The following is a 16,024-nucleotide window of genomic DNA, read 5'->3' on the forward strand; positions in this document are numbered from 1 at the left end:
TGTTCACCAGGGCCGGCGAGAACAGCGGACTCCCAGCACGTCGTTTTTAACACCCCCGGTCTTTCGCTACTCAGGTTAAACATGATATATAAGTCACTTAGGTAACTTCTAAATGTTAATGTTTGGTTTTTTCAGTGTTTTATTAGTTCCTGAGAAAATCTGTCTGGCTAAGATTCAATTTAAGCTTCATAACTGGACCATTTTATTTAATATTGAAGTCTTGGAGAGCTGTCAGTTTTGAACTTCACCTGTTCTGATTTAAACAGCTGACTCTGAATTAAATCAGAACATTAAAAATATTTAAATTCGGGAGTTGACATTTTCAGCGGGAGCAAATCCAGCATGTTAATACACGGAGATCCCGAAGGCTGCTCCAAGAATTCTGATTAGATTTTAAATATTTGTTCATTTCTCTTCCAAACCCCAGCAGCTGTCTGTTGTAAGTTTTGAGTGTTTACTAAAATAAAAATAAAAGCATTCTAACATCTCACCTGTTTGTTTTTATTCAGCCATACATGTATACTATTTTTATTAAGAGAGAGATGAAGCTTGTGATTCTGTCACGTAGTGATTGTGCTTAACATTATGAAACAGATGATGCTTAAAAGCGAATTTCGTCAAAGTGCTTAAGATACTTTTTTAAAATATCTTTTTTTCTTTAAAAAAATCTGCTACATCTTTCCATTGCAAATATTAATCACAGCTCAATTAAGAGGGAATGGCAGTAAAAACTCCGGAGCAAAGATGTCATCGAGCACACCGCCGTGCCCTTTGTAGAACGATCGTGCTGTGTTCGTGTACTTGAGAATTGAGAAACGGCCAATATGTAAATAGATTCTAACATTTGCTGTATGTAGCTGTTCTTAACTATGACAATATGACATTCAAAATAATGTTTTTTTACTGTCACAAGAAGTCGTGTCTTACTCATATGTTCTGCCTGACTCTGCTTGGAGCAGCTGCTTGTTGTGTTTGTGGAAATCCAAACACACACTCCCATTAGCGAAGCTACAGAGTGCCCTCTGGTGGACAAATAATGTAACATCAGCACTCGTGACATTGTTGAAGGGTGTTTCTTTTGTCTCTTCTTTACTTCTTACATTTTCATTCATCATAGGCTGTAATAGTTTTATATGTCAGACAAAAAAGGATCAAGTACTCTCATCATCTCATACAATGGCTAAATCCAATTTGACTGTCAAATTTTAGATTTGATAGCAGCCATGACGCCTGGGTGCTTTAATGTCCACACATGAATAACCAAGTTTATCAGGGCTACAGTCTGAATGTCAACAAAAGGATTAAAAACCTGGATGCTAGACAAACTATTTCAGCCACTCATGATTCTCACAATTAAAAAGGAGAGTTTGTAGAAGCTGATCTTTGAGCAGTGATGATTACTAATGGCCTGACAGTTTTGAATCTCCACAAGAGGTTCTGTGATACATGTGAAGGGTTCTGAGGCAATTAACAAGACGCTGTGATTGTTTTTCTGTGACCAACTTATTTTTTTTACTTTTTACTTTTTAATTTAATTTTAATTTTTCATTCTTACTATTTTTGAATGACATTACATCATGCCTTTTAGACATTACATTAAGTCTAAAAGGCAAAGTGTCACTGAAATATGTTTTCTATGACAAATGCTATGTGTTGCATTTTGGACAACGCCGACTTACATATAATAATGCATACATTTGAAATAAATTGATATGATTTTCAGCATAGCAAAGTTAGCAAGATAGCAAGATTAATAAGTCTGTGAAATATAGTGATACAGTGGGGCAAAAAAGTATTTAGTCAGCCACCGATTGTGCAAGTTCCCCCACCTAAAATGATGACAGAGGTCAGTAATTTGCACCAGAGGTACACTTCAACTGTGAGAGACAGAATGTGAAAAAAAAATCCATGAATCCACATGGTAGGATTTGTAAAGAATTTATTGGTAAATCAGGGTGGAAAATAAGTATTTGGTCAATAACAAAAATACAACTCAATACTTTGTAACATAACCTTTGTTGGCAATAACAGAGGTCAAACGTTTACTATAGGTCTTTACCAGGTTGGCACACACAGTAGCTGGTATTTTGGCCCATTCCTCCATGCAGATCTTCTCGAGAGCAGTGATGTTTTGGGGCTGTCGCCGAGCAACACGGACTTTCAACTCCCGCCACAGATTTTCTATGGGGTTGAGGTCTGGAGACTGGCTAGGCCACTCCAGGACTTTCAAATGCTTCTTACGGAGCCACTCCTTTGTTGCCCGGGCGGTGTGTTTTGGATCATTGTCATGTTGGAAGACCCAGCCTCGTTTCATCTTCAAAGTTCTCACTGATGGAAGGAGGTTTTGGCTCAAAATCTCACGATACATGGCCCCATTCATTCTGTCCTTAACACGGATCAGTCGTCCTGTCCCCTTGGCAGAAAAACAGCCCCATAGCATGATGTTTCCACCCCCATGCTTCACAGTAGGTATGGTGTTCTTGGGATGCAACTCAGTATTCTTCTTCCTCCAAACACGACGAGTTGAGTTTATACCAAAAAGTTCTACTTTGGTTTCATCTGACCACATGACATTCTCCCAATCCTCTGCTGTATCATCCATGTGCTCTCTGGCAAACTTCAGACGGGCCTGGACATGCACTGGCTTCAGCAGCGCAACACGTCTGGCACTGCGGGATTTGATTCCCTGCCGTTGTAGTGTGTTACTGATGGTGACCTTTGTTACTTTGGTCCCAGCTCTCTGCAGGTCATTCACCAGGTCCCCCCGTGTGGTTCTGGGATCTTTGCTCACCGTTCTCATGATCATTTTGACCCCACGGGATGAGATCTTGCGTGGAGCCCCAGATGGAGGGAGATTATCAGTGGTCTTGTATGTCTTCCATTTTCTGATGATTGCTCCCACAGTTGATTTTTTCACACCAAGCTGCTTGCCTATTGTAGATTCACTCTTCCCAGTCTGGTGCAGGTCTACAATACTTTTCCAAGTTCCAAGTTCAACTTTATTGTCACTTCAACCATATACAGTTTAAAAATACACAGTGAGGCGAAACAACGTTCCTCCAGGAACCAAGGTGCTACAAGACAAGTTAGTGCAAAAAAAATATATATATATATATAATATATCTAGTAATAATATTGTGCAAAAGAGCATTTACAGGTTGGTGTGTGCGATGGTTTGGTGGTGTAGGTCAGTGTGTTTGCGCTTTGTGTTGATTAGTCAGTCCAGTCTCAATGTTTTGAGGTAGTTGAGTTAAGCTGAGTGATAATGTTTGTGTGTGTGTGTGTGTGTGCGTGCGTGCGTGTGTGTTTATCAGTCAGTCCCTTTTTGCTGAGGAGACGGATGGCTTGTGGAAAAAAGCTGTTGCACAGTCTGGATGTGTGTGCCCGAATGCTTCGGTACCTTTTTCCAGATGGCAGGAGTGTAAAGAGTGTGTGAGAGGGGTGTGTCCGATCAGCCACAATGCTGGTGGCTTTGCGAATGCAGCGTGTGGTGTAGATGTCCTCAATAGAGGGGAGAGAGACCCCGATGATCTTCTCTGCTGTTCCCACTATCCGCTGTAGGGTCTTGCGGTCTGATATGGCACAGCTCCCAAACCAGACAGTGATGCAGCCGCTCAGGATGCTCTCAATAGTTCCTCTATAGAAGGTGGTCAGGATCGGTGGTGGAAGCCGGGCCTTTCTCAGTCTTCTCAGAAAGAAGAGACGCTGTTGGGCTTTCTTGTGCAGGGAGCTGGTGTTGAGGGACCAGCCGAGGTCCTTCTCCAGGTGGACGCCCAGAAATTTGGTGCTGTCAACGATCTCCACAGAGGAGCCGTTGATGCTCAGCGGTGAGTGGTCGCCTCGTGTCCTCCTAAAGTCAACAACCATCTCTTTTGTCTTGTCAACATTCAGAGACAGGTTGTTGTCCTTACACCAGTCCGTTAGCCTCTGCACTTCCTCTCTGTACGCTGACTCGTCGTTCTTGCTAATGAGACCCACCACGGTCGTGTCATCAGCGAACTTAATGATGTGATTTGAACTGTGTGTTGCTACACAGTCATGAGTCAGCAGTGTGAACAGCAGAGGACTGAGCACACAGCCTTGTGGGGCCCCAGTGCTCAGTGTGGTGGTGCTGGAGGTGCAGTTCCCGATCCGTACTGACTGAGGCCTTCCGGTCAGAAAGTCCAGGATCCAGTTGCAGAGGGAGGTGTTCAGGCCTAACAGGCTCAGCTTTCCGATCAGTTGTTGGGGGATGATCGTGTTAAATGCTGAGCTGAAATCTATGTACAGCATTCGGACGTGTGAGTCCTTCTTGTCCAAGTGTGTCAGGGCAAGATGGAGTGCAGTGGAGATGGCGTCGTCCGTTGAGCGGTTATGGCGGTATGCAAATTGCATTGGGTCCAGTGAGGGGGGCAGCAGGGTCTTGATGTGTCTCATGACGAGCCGTTCGAAGCACTTCATGATGGTGGGTGTAAGTGCGATAGGGCGGTAGTCATTGAGACAGGACACAGAAGACTTCTTGGGCACGGGGACGATGGTGGTGGCCTTGAAGCACGTGGGGACAACGGCACTGGTGTCCTTCGAAAGCTCTTTGGTCTTGGCCATGGCGGAGTTTGGAGTCTGACTGTTTGAGGCTGTGGACAGGTGTCTTTTATACAGATGATGAGTTCAAACAGGTGCCATTCATACAGGTAACGAGTGGGGGACAGAAAAGCTTCTTACAGAAGACGTTACAGGTCTGTGAGAGCCAGAGATTTTCCTTGTTTGAGGTGACCAAATACTTATTTTCCACCCTGATTTACCAATAAATTCTTTACAAATCCTACCATGTGGATTCATGGATTTTTTTTTTCACATTCTGTCTCTCACAGTTGAAGTGTACCTCTGGTGCAAATTACTGACCTCTGTCATCATTTTAGGTGGGGGAACTTGCACAATCGGTGGCTGACTAAATACTTTTTTGCCCCACTGTATATATTATAGTTTGCCATAAAAACACGTTTGCCCACTTCCTGATTTCTCTTTTTGTTTTGCATATTTATCACACTTACATGTTCAGATCATCAAGCAAATTAAATATTAGATAAGATAAGCCGAGTAAATGCAAAATGCAGTTTGTTAATGATGATTTATTAAGATGAAAAAAAGCTAAAAAAGTAAATGCACCCTGATAATTGGCCAGTCTTGACAAAAAGAACTGCAATCAAGCATTTGCGATATTTTTTTTATATCATTTGCAAAAATGATTTTAATCCAGCCAAACTGGAGGCTTTTCAAGCATGAAAGGCTCGTTTACAGTCACACCAAAGAATTCATTTGGATTTAAATAAGGACAAAACTGACTTTCTTTCTATGAACTGATGTTAGTTTCACACCAGATGTAACGAGAAGCAAACCTTCCAAACAGTTCAACTGTCCTCAGCCTGCAGAACATTTTCCCAAACAACAACAACAACAACAACAATCTTTATTTATAGAGCACATTAAAAGCCCGGGGCATGCCAAAGTGCTTTACATGAAACAATAAAACAATAAAATGATTTACACTAAAACATCAGAATCATATAGGTGTGGGATTATGTTCACAGGTAAAAACCACTAATAGGAACAGTCAATAGCACACAGCTGTAGCAAGAGAACTGTACCATCATACACAGTGATAGAGGACATAGGCAACGCAACAATAAAATAATAAAATAATTAAGACTATAACGTCAGAGTCATATAGTGTGAGATTATGTTCACAGGTAAAAACCACTAATAAGAATAAACTATAGCACAGAGCTATAGCAGAGTAAAGCTGTAAAGCTGAACCATCAAACACAGTGATGGAAAACATTGACAGCACAGGACAACGCAAAACAACCAGACACATTAGAACATTAGAACAACACACTAGAAGCAAGGCGAGAAATTAACTGGTAGGAAAAGCAAGTTCAAACAGATATGTTTTAAGCCGTGATTTAAAAGATTGAATAGAATCAGACGCCCGGATGCCAATCGGGAGACTGTTCCACAGCTCAGGTGCAGCTAGAGCGAACGCTCGATCACCTCTAGACTTCAAGCGAGATCTGGGCTGAACCAACAATGACTGTGAGGAGGATCTTAAAGCCCTCGTAGGAAGATATGAATTTAAGAGTTCCTTAAGATAACTTGGCCCTGTGTTATTAGTAATTTTAAAAGTAAACAACAGAATTTTAAATTGAATACGAAATTTCACAGGCAACCAGTGCAGATCAGCAAGGACGGGAGTGATGTGAGCAAACTTCCTAGTTTTAGTTAGAATGCGTGCAGCGGCATTCTGGACTGTCTGTAATCTATGTAAAAGGGTAGAGTGGAGACCATAATAAAGTGAATTACAGTAATCTAGTCGTGACGTAACAAAGGCATGGATAAGCTTTTCCAAGTCATTGTGCGGGATGTAATGTTTGGCCCTGGAAATAAGGCGAAGTTGGTAGAAACTAGATCTAACGACAGCAGATACTTGTTTGTCAAGTTTAAATGAGCTGTCAAGTAGCACACCCAGATTCCTAACAGTGTCAGGGAAAGAACTGGTGAGAAAACCAAAAGCATCATGAAGTTTGGCACGAAGAGCGTCACTGCCAAAGATCATAATTTCAGTTTTCTTATCGTTAAGGATAAGAAAATTTGCCAGAAGCCATTGCTTGACCTCGCACATGCACTCTCGAAAGTTACTCACGGACATAGCTAGATCATCATTCAGCTCAAAATAGATCTGGATGTCATCAGCATAATAGTGAAAGGCAATGTGGTATTTCTCCAAAATGACACTTAAAGGAAGCATATACAGTGAGAACAGGGTAGGGCCTAGCACAGATCCCTGGGGAACACCACAGCAAACAGGTACAGCGGAGGAGGAGGAGGTAGCCAAGTGAACCGAAGAGAGCCGATCGGAGAGGTAAGATTTAAACCAATCCAAGGCGGTGCCCTTGATGCCTACAGTGTGCTCTAGTCTCGCCAATAGTATGTTATGGTCAACCATATCAAATGCCGATGAAAGATCCAATAGCACTAGGACAGAGGGGCGTCCATTGTCAGCCATTAGTAAAAGGTCGTTAAAAACTCGAAGCAGTGCTGATTCAGTGCTATGGTGTTGTTTAAAGGCCGATTGATATTTATCATTAATGTTATTCTCATCCAGGTAGGTCTGAAGTTGAAGCAGAACTACCTTCTCAAGAATTTTAGCCACAAAGGGAAGTTTGGAAATCGGCCTATAATTGGCATAATCATTTTGATCAAGATTACTTTTTTTTAGAACAGGTTGGATTATGGCATGTTTAAGAGCTGATGGTACATAGCCGGACAGCAAGGAGGAGTTCAATATGGACAAAAGACAAGGTCCAATTGTACTAAAACAATCCTTGACTATACGGGATGGAAGAACATCATGTACAAGATTAGTATTATTGAGTTTCTCAATTAGATGCTTCAGAGTAGAGAGAGAAACGGGTTCAAATTGACAAAAAGTAGTGGAACAATTGGGGGTGGGCATACGGTCGGTCACCAAAGGGAGGGTAGATTTAAGAGATGCGACTTTATCCAAAAAATAACTTGAAAATTTTTCACAAAGGCCCGGGGAGCATGGCAGAGGCATAAAGGGGCAGGGGTTTACCACAGAGTTTAAAATTTTGAATAAAATTCGAGGGTTGTTTCCATTTGTGGTGATAATTTTAGATAGGAAAGCAGCTTTAGCCATTCTGGCAGCTGATTGAAACTTCGAGCGGCTAACGCATAAAGTGTCATATGATGACTGGAGATTATCCTTCCTCCACCTCCTCTCATCCCGTCGACACATACGTCGTAAGGCACGAACAGAATCATTTAACCAACATTGTGAGTAGGTTCTGGGGCGTTTCATTCTGATCGGTGCTACAATGTTAAGGATAGAGGAACATGTAGTTAATAGAGTATTGGCGAAATTCTCAAGCGTATGTGGGGTAAGACAGTCTGACGTAGTAAATGAAAAGTTCACAAAAGAATTAGAAAATTTCAACAGAGTATCGGCATTCACAGTACGCGTAGGACAAAGAGGAGCCTCAAAGCGTGATCCGGTGTTGCCAAGGTCAAGATCGAAAATAACGTCTTGTGGATTCAAGATGTTCTTTTTGTTCAGCAGTGGGTTTTGCCTTGGAAATCTCCTATGGATGCCATTTTTGCCCAGTTTTTCTTAATGTTAATTCATCAACACTGACCTTAAATTAGGCAACTGAGTCCTGCAGTTCTTTAGATACTGTTTAGTGCCACCCTGGATGAGTTTTTGATGTGCTCATAGAGTGATTTTGGTAGTCTAACCACTGCTGGGAAGGCAGGTCGGTTTATTTTTGAGATCTTTTAGCTCAATTAATTTCTCATATAAATTTTATTTGACTCTTGAGTCAATAGGTCACACAGGGCAGGTAGATTTGGATAGCATTTTGCCCTTAAATGAAATGATCATTTAAAAACTGTGTTTTATATTTTCTTGCATTATCTTTGTCTAATGTTAACATTTGTTTGATGATCTGAAACATGCAAGTGTGACAAATATGCAAAAAACTAAGAAATCAGGCAAGGGGGGCAAATACTTATTCGTGGCACCGTATAAAGAGCACATATATCATAAGAAACATAAACTAGTGATACATCTACAGTGCACCGTCTTGTGGCGTCTCCACTGCATTTCATAAAGAGATCAACAGCAGCCTCTAGTGGCGAGAACACACAGAAAAGTCCATTTCCTATCGACCAGTGTTTACCGTCCACACACTCTCCTGTAGGAGCACAAGCACATGGGCTAGCTTGCAAAGCGACCTTATTGATCCCATCAGCAGCCTCTGGACAAATTAGAATGAGGAAACAATCTGATCGCCTTGCTTGATCACTCAGTAGTCGTCACTGTCAGCCTCTTGGTCTGCCTGCGGAAACCACGCGGCATTGATCCTGGGACGAACGGAGACTAAAGTGAGCTCAGCAGAGAGGGAGGGAGAGCAACAACAAAGAGTCAGGGTGATAAAGTGAAGCAAGCTGTGCTGTTGACAATCTTCCCCCACCTCCCAGTGGTGTACTGGCTCTCTGTACAGTAGGCAGGGAATACCGTCTCCATAGGAGCAGCAGACCTTGGTGTCACGTGAACCCTCAGGAACAACGGTGGAGCTGACGAGCACATATGATGCAACTAAACTAACACACAAGCAGAAAGTGCACACAATCTCTAATGCAAGTATTTTAAAAAATGAAAATGATACACAGTCCCCAGGCAAACGCCGTGTTGTTGCTCTTAATTATCCTGCACAGTATTGCAGGGTTATTTATTCCTAATTTGAAGAAGAATTTTTTTGAAGAGGTTTTTTTGTTTTTAATCAAGATTTATAATAATTATTTTTCAGATATGACAGACATTATAAATTACACTTAAAAAAAAAGAAAATAGCTACTGTAATAAAACATGCTTCAACCTCAAACAACAAAAAAACCAAGATACACATGCGCATAAATATATTTATAAGTATGTCAGTAAATATGTCACTGATTCGATGATTTAATTTCCACTCCTTGTATCTTATGGAAAAAAATGTCGACACGGATTTTTCTATCTAGGCTTGTTTTTGCGACCATATAAGGTCACAGGTGAGACATTTCAGCGGCACACTGATGGATGATCCAGCAAAAAGAGGCCTGCTGTTGCTTTGCTCGTTTGTTTCGCTGGTAGCGGTGGCTATAAACCACGAGATGGCCTGATTTTACCTGAACTCACTTGAAGCTGAGGATTTAGTGTTATTTAACAGTAACTTAAAAAAAACATTATTTTGTGACAATCATCCTGTCAGTCTCTTCTGTAAATGCACCTTCAAAAAATGGCAGCAGCTGCATTTCTTTAACAGCCACAGGCCCCCTGTAAGTTTGTTAATCTGGTCCTCAGATTTCTATTTAAAGGACTCTGTAATGAATAGAAACACCAACACAATCTGGTTTGGAGGTTTTAATAACTATTTGTCACATTTGTCATATTCATAAATACTGACAGCATTATAAGTACAAATTACTATTCGTCCCTACATATAATCGTAATAAAGTGGAGTTTCCACTTAATCCTCTGCTGCAGTAGCACATTTTCACCAACAGGGTGAGCCAAAGGGCCATCTGAGAATTTGCAGTGCTATGACTGCAGACCTGGTAGAGATGCTTAGCTCATGCACGTTCCCTCCCTGCCACACGACACAGAAAGGCTTCATTGTAGCGAGTCAGCTCTTCATGCTGCTCAACAAATGCATATCTGTCTTTCAGGGCATTGTTATGCACAATCTCACCCTTATTATCCAGCACAGGTGGTAAATGTGTAGTCAGACTACTACACACCGTGGTCTCCCCACACAGGCAAAGTGGAAAAGTAAAGGAAAACAATTGAGTCCTTGACCCATACAGTGGCTCTGTTTGGCTGTGGGGGCATTTTGCTGGTATGGTTTGCAGTTCTTCTTCATCCTTAGAGGAACGTGCAATACAGGATGATACTATCTCAGTATTTTAAGATGACAGCAAATCACTCTTTATAACAACCTCTTTTATACCAAAAACAAATCCACAAAGACCACGTAAATAGTCTGAAAGCAGTGAGTCAAAGGAAAAGCAGAGCTTAAGCAGAAGACTGTGTTTGTACATGACAAGGTTGTGTCACACCTATTACACAAGTCCTGTCAACAACCAGTGGTACATCCCAGAGGGACTTGTTTTATATTCCTCCAGCCTAACATGAAACTACTTCTTGAAAGCAGAAATCAAATACAGAATCAATAGAAAGTCCTGGGGAAATACCATTTAGCCTTGTGCTAAACTGAAAGAGCAGGATTTCCAGACAGAAGTTCTTCTATGTACATAATAGTATGCCCGCCATTATGGCAGCATTGGGACCCCCGGGGATGTACGAGCATTCAGAAGAAGGCACTGGCTAAGAATGGAGTCATGTTGTACTATTACAGCATGGCTCCATCACAGATAAAACGCAAATGTAAACAAAGAATTTAAGCAGAAAACTGTGAGTGGCATTTGACATTTCATGCGTCACAGTTTTTCTTGCTCTTTCTGCAAAATCGTAAACAGTTTCCATCTATTTAGAAACAATTTGCCGACTTCATTTGAACTTTTTTGCTAACCTGGTCTCACCCAGTAAAACATATTTTTGCAAAGAGATGCTCTTCTACTTTATAATGCTACAGCAGAGCTGTGTTTAACATTTCACATCTTACCCAATATCACATTTACTTAACTTCTTACTTGATTCACACTTCTTGTAATCATGCTGGATAAGTAAGAAGTGAAACTGGACACTTTCAAAAGGAAATAACAGTATTACACAAAGTCATGTGAAAAAGAAACATTTCACAGGACTCTATGCAGTCCTCTGCAAACTAATTACACCCTTGCTGCTTCCATAGGAATTAAGAGGGTAAGCAGCAGCCAGAAGCTGCTAATTAAATGAATTTGATTAATTGATTATCCAGCAACTGTGACCACAGCTATAAATATAGATCTTTAAATCTGATGTTTTGGTAGTTGGATAGTCTGAAGCATTCAGGCATGCTAACACAAAGCCAAAGTGTTCCCACGAGTGGACCTAAAAGACCCGAAGGTTAGAGCACACAACGTTCAGAAAAAGTGCAGAAAACACAAGGGCTACATCTCAGATTCTACTGGCCTCATTTATCATGTTAAATGTTAAAATTCATGACAGTACAAATACAAACAAGTATGGCGTCTTTGAAACCGTTACCAGGAGAAAGTCTTTTCTCTCTATAAAAACATGGCAGCACAGCTTAATCAGAATCAGAATCAGAATACTTTATTAATCCCGAAGGAAATTAGGGTTACAGCAGGCAGCACGCTAATGGCGCATGCCAAGTTTGCAAAGTTGGATCTGAACAAACAATAAAGCTTCTGCAACAACGTCTTTTAGGTAGACCATCCAAAAATGGAGATGTGCCATGATGCACAGCACCATGTTTGGAGAAAATCAAACACAGTGTATCAGGCGCAAACACTTCAAGTATGGTGGTGGAGGGATCATGATTTGGTTTGTTTGCAGCCAAAACCACCAATAACCATGAGCTCCTCTATATGCCAGAGTATTCCAGAGTCAAATGTGAGGCCATCTATTAAACAGCTGCAGCTTACATACAATTCTTTCACGCAACAGGACAATAATCCCAAACATACAGGCGAATCTGCAACCGAATGACTGAAAATTGTAAAAAAGAAAAAGAAAAAAAAGAATCAAGGTGTCGCAATGGCCCAGTCAAAGAGATTTGCCGACTGACATGGTGCAATAAGACCTCAAGAGAACTGAATAAGGTCTCTTCAAGAAATGAATGTCCAAACTTCAATGATTTTGAAGCAACTTTTGAAAGAGGAGCAGGCCTCCACAACAATGTGAGAGACTGATATTGTCACAGTCTGGCAGTTCTCCGCTGTTGTGTATGTGTGTGATGTTTTGTGTGTTTCTCCCTTCCTCCCCTCCCTGTGTTTATGTTTTGTTACAGGACGATCGGGACCCGGAAGCTTGGGCACCGAGGGCAGTTCATCCTGGAAGCGTTCCCGCGCTGGAGCTTGCCACACCTGCAGCTCATCAGCTGCTGCCAGGTGTAGCTGATTACAGTCTGCACCAGCGTCCCTTCTTAAACAAGTAGCTGAGCTTCAGTCGACGCTGGATCGTTGAGTTCGACTCATTAGCACAGCCACGGCTTTCTATTTTTGAAAACCTCTTTACCGAAAGGTACCTAGTCATCGTTTGTGTTTTGGAATTTTTTCACTAGGAGTCGAGAGCGGGGTGTTCCACGGGAGCAGAGCCACAGCGGGGGATCGGAGTTCGTTGTCGTCACGATTCACGCCATGCACGTTTGCACTGTGAGGAATTCGGGAGGAATCATCTTGGGAGCCACACTGCTGGAGCTTGCACATTTATTGTTCGCTGTAAATAAATGAACTGCCTTTTTAGAGTTAAGCGTTTGGGTCCTCTCCTTACCTCAGACGTGACAGAAAACAATTACTTCAATTCAATGACTTAAGTAGCTGCAGCTAAAATGGCTCTGCAAGCTATTAAATAATGGGGTGTACTTAGGTTTCTATTTCGTTTTTCACATGACTGTAAAAATAATCCCCTGATAATATCAAGTTAGTGCTGCTAAAGGTTGTTCTGCAGGCTACTGAATCGTGGGATGTGAAAGCTTTCTTTTTTACATGACTGTATATAAATCCTGTGAGATACAAAACACATATAAAACATACACACTTACAACATGTGTTGTTCTATTTCTTTTTCTTATGTGAATGCAAGATGAGCTGAACAATCCATTCCCAGCTGATTCTCGTTTACTGTAATCTTGACTCTTTACTGTGTTTCTGTATATCACTTAAGTCCCCCAATACAACTGTCCTCCGTTAAGTGCCGGTATTGGGGGGGTCCAATTTGTAATTTTTACTCCATATATTTTCAAACTTTATAGAATTTCAAGAGTTTTGATGTGTTTAATAGTTTTACCACGTTTTGAGAACACGTTGGAAGGATTCAATAAACGCTGCTCATGTGAAAAACTGTAAGAGTGACGCTGCATATTTTAACTGTGAAAACCAGGAAGTTTAATAAAATAAACATAGCATAATTACATTTATTTAGTTAACTATCTGACCACTGACACCTCAATAATGAGGGCTAAATTTGTGGCCAATTCTCACAGGAAAGCAGAGAGCTTTGAATCGCAGTGGATCTAAAATTAGCTCCAACCAGTGACCCAACACTGACTTCACGCCTTCCTCAACATATGAAGAGGAACAAGTGTGGGAGCTGTCAGCCCACAGGGAACTGAAATACAGCAACAGTTAAATGTTAAGGATAACTTCATCAGAAATAATTTATGCTAACTTGTCAAATGTTACATTAAAGCCACCACCTTGGAAAGGAAATTAACTGAATACATTAACTGCAATCTACAATCTTCATCTACATAAAATGGGACAGGGTGAAAAAACATGGACAGTGTGGACAGTGCTCAGTCCACAGTTGCACAAAGCTCTGAATGAAAAGTGATTTACAAACAGAAAAAGGGCAGAAAGCCTTTGGCTTAATGAAATCATTTGCTTACTATGCAAAGCATTTTGCACAGAGCACAGGGGACATAGTAAAAAAAACAACATCAGCAAACGCCTGTAGTTTGTAAAAATGTGAACCTCTCTTCAGTGCTACTAGCATTTGTGGAATGGTTGAAGTAAGGTTAAATTTCTCACACGAAACCTTTACTCAAATGTAATAAAGTATATTACTACTACACATCACAAGATGTATGAAAATAAGAGATTAAACATATCATATTTATATTTATGTCAAAAACCGTGTGTCTGGCATATGGCCTACAGGCAGGATGACATTCAGAATATGTTAAGCTTGTTATTAACATGTAATCCATCTGCGCGGATGGGAATGGTCACTAGCAGGGTGCCCTGTCGGCATGTGGTCTGCAAGTGGCACACTCGACTGCAAAAAGCACAGAATCAATCCAGTCTTCAAGCTCCGTATTCATCATATAATTAAAGCTTCTCATTGCTCACCCATATGTTGGCGCAAATAAAATAGGGGTTCTTGCAAAGCTGGTCTGAACTAAAACGCTTTGCTGCACAAGAGTAAAAGGGGGAATCTATGCATGTCACAGCAAAGTAGTCAATATGGTATCTTCCAGATCAGTGGTGGGATTATAGGCCATCCCCCCCTCTTTTTTAAAATATCTTCCTCGTATTTAAAGATTAGCACCAAATACGATTACTTACAATCTCGCGTGTAATATATCGGCTTTTCAAGAAAACTGCTTGTGCTCGCAAATGAAATGTCACATAGCCTGAGCAGGTGTTTTCCTGCCATGAATGAGTTGCTAGCAAGCAGTAGCTAACGCTAGGCTGCTATTGCATAGGTCAGGTGGAAGAATCAAAGCACAAGGAAACAATCTGGCAGTGTGACCATCCAGCTAACTTTCAGTGTCACTGCAGCGTTTACAGTGTAGTCGAATGAGAGCATTTTTATTCAATTTTGTAACATAAAAACAAATAATATATTCCCCAATGACACAATTACTCAAAGACAACATAATGACCCCCAGGCTATTCTACAGCTAGCTTAGCTGTAATGCCTAGCGAAGAATGCACAGGCGAAAGCAAAGTAGCCCCTCAACGTTACCTTATTTATTCCGAGCGCTGGCAGTGTAGCTTCTGCTGCTCTCATCCGGACGACACAGCCACCGTTTGGAGAAGTCTTTGCAGAAGCCCTCCAGTCACTGGAATGTTTACAAGACTTTAGCAGTGCCTGCTTCGTGTTACCGCCACTAAACAACAAACAGACGTTGGCTGACAGACAACAAAAATCTGTATATTGTAGTGCTCTTGTGTGCTAGGAGTGCTGGAGCGAGTCCATGGGCAAAACCATTCGGTGTGTAAGAGTGGGGGGGAAGCCTGAAGGAAGTGCTGAAGTTTGCATTCGCAATTTGGCAACTACGTGACATTTAGCACCCTGAGCGGCTTATATGTTAAGTCAGCACATATTATATTTATCTACTAAGTAGCTGTGAAGGAAGGGAAAAGTGATACCACTACTGCGAATGAGATTTCGTACATCTTCAGGTCGTTGTTTAGTGTAGGTACAGCTCTTCCTCCTCAACTCACTGATACAAACACAGGACAGCTACCTAGCAACTGTGTCGCTGACCATGGTGCTAAAAACAACCCTGCATTTAATGGGCGCGTCCCGCTCCGAGTTCATTAACGTGTCCAAAACTACAGCCAGATGTGCCACATTTTAAGACTCGTGGGGAAGAACCTGTATTTTCGGAATACTAGTTTATGATAAAGTTTTATGACAGATGTGAACTAAAACATTTTATTTATTTATTTTCTTTGTTATTTTTAGTTTTTTTTTTTTTTTTGGGGGGGGGGGGGAGAGAAGCTTAAAGTGTTTGTTTGTTTGTTTGTTTGTTTGTTTGTTTGTTTGTTTGTTTATTCTAGAATAACAGTATGG

General features: G+C 41.2%; 1 protein-coding gene across 3 annotated transcripts in view; it reads right to left on the reverse strand.

Annotated features, from left to right (window-relative positions):
• ttll7 (tubulin tyrosine ligase-like family, member 7) overlaps positions 1-15,666 on the reverse strand; it is a 98,460-nt gene extending 82,794 nt beyond the window's left edge. The window contains exons 1-2 of one of the 3 annotated variants that reach the window (XM_085433329.1): positions 15,623-15,666; positions 15,191-15,287 (exon numbers count right to left, since the gene is read on the reverse strand). The gene's annotated coding sequence lies outside the window, so the exon portion shown is untranslated. Of the gene's footprint in view, positions 1-15,190; positions 15,478-15,622 lie in introns of those variants that run through there. The other 2 variants (XM_085433330.1, XM_085433331.1) reach the window with 2 other exon arrangements.
• Between the last annotated feature and the right edge of the window lie 358 nt (positions 15,667-16,024).

The sequence above is a fragment of the Copadichromis virginalis genome, linkage group LG15 (assembly GCF_057382275.1).
Source record: "Copadichromis virginalis isolate Kocher_CV1m ecotype Utaka linkage group LG15, C_Virginalis_male_GT1.1, whole genome shotgun sequence".
In the NCBI taxonomy this organism is placed as follows: domain Eukaryota; kingdom Metazoa; phylum Chordata; class Actinopteri; order Cichliformes; family Cichlidae; genus Copadichromis; species Copadichromis virginalis.